Genomic DNA, 4401 nt, shown 5'->3' with positions numbered 1-4401 from the left:
GATGTGTTAGGCCCAAAGAAGTGGAGGCCTAGGCCCTTTTTTTTTGTTTTTTTTTTTTTTTTTTTTGTTTTTTTTTTTGTTTTTTTTTTTTTTTTGTCGACTGAGTGGGATGTGTTCAGCTGAATCCAAATAGGGGGATGTTTTCAGCCGAATCCAAGGAGGGGGGAAAGCATGACTCATCATCATTTGTCATGATGTTGTTCCTACACTTCATCATCATTTACTACTTTTCCTTTTCTTCTTTCATAATATGCCATCAATGTGTTTAATTTTCTTTTGCTTTGCCTTTCCTTTTTGGCTGGAAAGATTGCCATCTTTCCTCACAATCTGATTTACTGCAGTCTTGTTGAAGGAAATGTGGGTGTTGGAGCTAGGTAAACCAAGGAGGGTGTCTACGTAGAGGGAGTGGTAGCTCTTCAATATAACACCATTTTCTGTGGCGCAAATCGCAAAACCATCTTCATGAAAGTTGTTCCTTAGCTCGTGAACTACAACATATCGGAATTGGAGATCCATCGGAGCAGTACAACTCCAGAAATTCAGGTATGATGAGTGATTGTTCGTCATTTGTATATCAACGCGTCAGACCTGTTGTGAGCTTCAAAAACTCCATTTTCTCTTGCTCAGATCAACATACTTTCTTCATCGAAGTTGTTCCTTAACTTGTGAACTACAACATATCCAAATTGGAGGTCCCTCGGAGCAGTATAACTCCAGAAATCCAGGTATGATGAGTGACTGTTTATCATTTGTCTGTCAACCCGTCAGATTTGTTGTGAGCTTTGAAACTCTATTTTCTCTTGCTCAGATCAGCATGCTTGCTTCATTGAAGTTGTTCCTCAGATTGTGAACTACAACATATCCAAATTTGAGATCCCTCGGAGCTGTATAACTCAAGAAATTCAGGTATGATGAATGACTGGTTATCATTTGTCTGTCAACCCTTCAGATTTGTTGTGAGCTTTGAAACTCTATTTTCTCTTGCTCAGATCAGCATGCTTTCTTCATTGAAGTTGTTCCTCAGCTTGTGAACTACAACATATCCAAATTTGAGATCCCTCGGAGCTGTATAACTCAAGAAATTCAGGTATGATGAATGACTGGTTATTATTTTTCTGTCAACCCGTCAGATTTGTTGTGAGCTTCGAAACTCCATTTTCTATTGTTCAGATCAGCATGCTTTCTTCATTGAAGTTGTTCCTCATCGTCTCTTTCATAACATATCAAAAATTCAGAATGAACTAATGGTTAAATATTTCCAGATCTTCGAAACATCACAGCAGCTTCGAAATCTGCAAGAATCCGACTGTCATGTTTGGAGCTTCAACACTTTAATTTCCGTCGCTCAAACAGAAATGGTTCCTTCTTGAAAGTTGTTCATATGCGCAAAAACTATAGGGTGTCCAAAATTCAGCTCCATTGGAGAAGAGCAGAGGTTGCAGAAATTTGATAGATGAAAGGAGGCGGAAGAGGGAGAGAGAGAAAAAGTCTCTTGGGTTGGATTTCTATTTTGGGGCAGATTCCAAGTTTTGTAGCACCTTCATTATTGATGAATTGCTTGTACTTTTGTCCATTATGAAACTTGGGACTTTGGCTTGTTGTTGGATCTATTATAATATGTTTGGGAACATATATAAGTGAATAAATAAGAAGGAAAATTTTGGGCCCTTGTGGGTGTAAAACAAAAAATGTTTATGTTTACCCAAGTGTTTTTGTACAAGAGTTTTTTTGGGTGAAGCTTTGTGGGTGAAGCTTTTTAGGTGAAGCTTTGATGGTGAAGCTTTGTAGATGAAGCTTTCTGGGTGAAGTTTTTTGGGTGAAGCTTTGTGGGTGAAGCTTTTTAGGTGAAGCTTTGTGGGTGAAGCTTTTTTAGGTGAAGCTTTTTGGAGGTGAAGTTTTTTTTTGGGTGAAGCTTTTTTAGGTGAAGCTTTTTGGGTGAAACTTTTTGGATGAAGCTTTTTGGGTGAAGTTTTGGAGGTGAAGCTTTTCGGGTGAAGTTTTGGAGGTGAAGCTTTTCGGGTGAAGCTTTTTGGATGAAGCTGTTTTTTTTTTTTTTTTTTTTTTTTTTTTTGCGCTTGACACGGTCTTCATTTGCTTGTTTTGTAGTGACTGTGGAAGACGGATTGCTTTCTGATTGAGAAGGGTTCCGGCATCGCTTTGCACCATCTTCATGTGGGTAATATAGGAACTTCCTTATGTTTTGATCATGCATGTAGTGATAGAATTTGTTTCTTCTTATTGTAGATGTCAGAGCCTGGAAATTCTAGTGATGAGGGTTCTTCTAGCTTTAGCTCTAAGTCTGAGTCTGCAATGTCGGAGTCTTTAGGGTCTTTGTTAGAGTCCTGTACTAGAGAAACATTGGATGATCTTCCCAACCGTCGAACTTTAGCTATTGCTAGTTCTTCCTCCATGGCGTTGGGTGAGGGGGTTGTTTTTGATGCCATACCCATAGTTCGCTCTGAGTTCACAGCAGACCATCTAAAGAATAACTTGTTAAATAATGAGAAGCAGGTTGAGGCGCTAAGGCAGTCATGTAATATCCCTCGTAGTGTAGGGATACGTTTGGTACATGATGAAGAACGGCCTTCTGAGCCTCCCCAGGGTCATGTTATGTTCTACACCCAGATATTACTGACTTTAGGGGTGAGACTACCTTTACATCCGTGGTTGCAAAAGATGTTATCTTTGATCGGATATGCACTTGGGCAACTCAATCCTGGTTTCTGGGATACTTTGATTGGATTTTATATCATTTGGATGAAGTGTGGGTTGTGTGAGCCTTCCTTCCATCAGTGGCGTTACTGTTACAAGATGCGCCCAGCAAAATCATGCACTGGTTATGCCGAGTGTGCATGTCGGAGTGAGAGATAGCGTATTGTGTATGGTAAGAAAAAGGCATACTACACATGGAAAAACCGTTGGTGCTTTATGTATAATGATTGGGAGTATGATAAGGGTGTCACGCCTGAGCGACGTGTGCTTACTCACTTCCAGACTGTAGGTTGTAACGTATCAACCGTTCGTACTATTTGCTATTTGTTGTGGTCTTTTCTTGCTTCTAACACTTTGCTTCATGTAGTGACGCGGGGCACCATCCAACTGTTTGGGCAGGAGCTATCTGACATAGAGAAGGTGTTGAGGGTGCCCAAAGAGGATAGACACTTAAGCAAGCTACGACCCTTATTTCGTCGGTACGGTTTCCAACCCTTAGTTTCCGAGAGCCAGGGACGATCGAGTAAGTTGTATCCTTCATGTAAACTTAGCTCAATTCCTTACTTTATTTGGAAAGTTGTATTTCTTATTTTGATTTTCCTTATGCAGTGGAAAAGGTAAGCAAGAAAACAGGGACTAGCACCAATAAAAGGAAAGCACCAGTGTTAGTTCCTTCGGAAGACATCCTACCGCATAAGAAAATTCATAAGTTCCGAGGGGAAACATCCGTTAAACCTAAGTCCCAAGATGGGGTCCTTAAGGGGCCTGCCTTTAGGAAGACTGGAGTCGAGGCCGTTGAAAATGCTGCTGCCGTAGTTGTAGGAGAAGGGAGCCGACTGTTGCCTCCTCCTCTTACTATGGAGCACACTGTCCAGGAAAGTGATCCTGGTTCCCGCCATGAGGGGAAAGGCAAGGAAAGAGCTGGCAGTGTCCCGTGGAAGGACTTGAGGGTTGCCACGCGGCCAAAGGATTTTGGGGATATCAACAATTGCTTGGCAGGGCGTCGATTCGCCTTCGATGAGCTCGGAGAGCCCTTAGCTAAGGATGAATCGGATTGTGACCGGATGTTGAAGCTGTCTTCATATGTGAGTGTTACTTTGTCATTTCCTTACTTTTTCCTCTTTATTATCATTATTTAGGTAGTGATGATTGTCTTGCCATGCAGGTCATGGCCGAGTATCACGACAGACTGCAAGAGGTTGAGCGGTACAAGGCAAAACTGAAGGAGAATAAGCAGCTTGTGGACGAGGCCCGAAGGAATAAGGGACTTTTGACTCAGGCTCTCCAACTGAAGGACGAAACCATGGAGAGCTTGAAAAGGCGAAATGGTGAGAACCTAAGGCTTAAGAAATTGTTTGAGGCAACTAAAAAACAGTTGGAGGTGGCTACCTTGGAGGTATCCAAGGTTAGGGGAGAATTGGATGGTGCCTTAGTTGAGATTTCTGAACTGGAGAAGAGCATTCCAACTGAAAGGGAGGCTGCTGTGCAAGAATACTTCAGTTCTTCGACCTTTCATCTTGCTATTAAACCCTACTGTGCTCAAGAAGCTCGCTTTGAAAAAAGGAAATGGATGGCCGTCCTTGATCGTTATGATGATGGGAGCATTCTTCGAAAATACCACGAAGATATAGATGAGCATCATCGAAAGGGCGAGACATTTGTCCTTGCTGTTGATCCTAGCAGCGAAGA

At 41.8% G+C, this 4401-nt stretch overlaps 1 long non-coding RNA gene across 2 annotated transcripts; it reads left to right on the top strand.

Annotated features, from left to right (window-relative positions):
- The first annotated feature begins 278 nt into the window (after positions 1-278).
- LOC139190540 (uncharacterized) lies at positions 279-1667 on the top strand. 2 transcript variants are annotated; one of them, XR_011574827.1, is made up of 4 exons: positions 279-543; positions 628-725; positions 990-1087; positions 1263-1667. It is a non-coding gene; the product is annotated as an uncharacterized lncRNA (long non-coding RNA). The 2 variants fall into 2 exon arrangements; XR_011574828.1 differs by lacking the exons at positions 279-543; positions 628-725 and adding an exon at positions 809-906 and having other exon boundaries at positions 1263-1476.
- Positions 1668-4401: the final 2734 nt, after the last annotated feature.

Source organism: Malus domestica, chromosome 13 (assembly GCF_042453785.1).
Source record: "Malus domestica chromosome 13, GDT2T_hap1".
NCBI lineage: Eukaryota > Viridiplantae > Streptophyta > Magnoliopsida > Rosales > Rosaceae > Malus > Malus domestica.
Note: the sequence above shows the minus strand (reverse complement) of the source record. Positions and strands in the feature narration are given on the sequence as shown.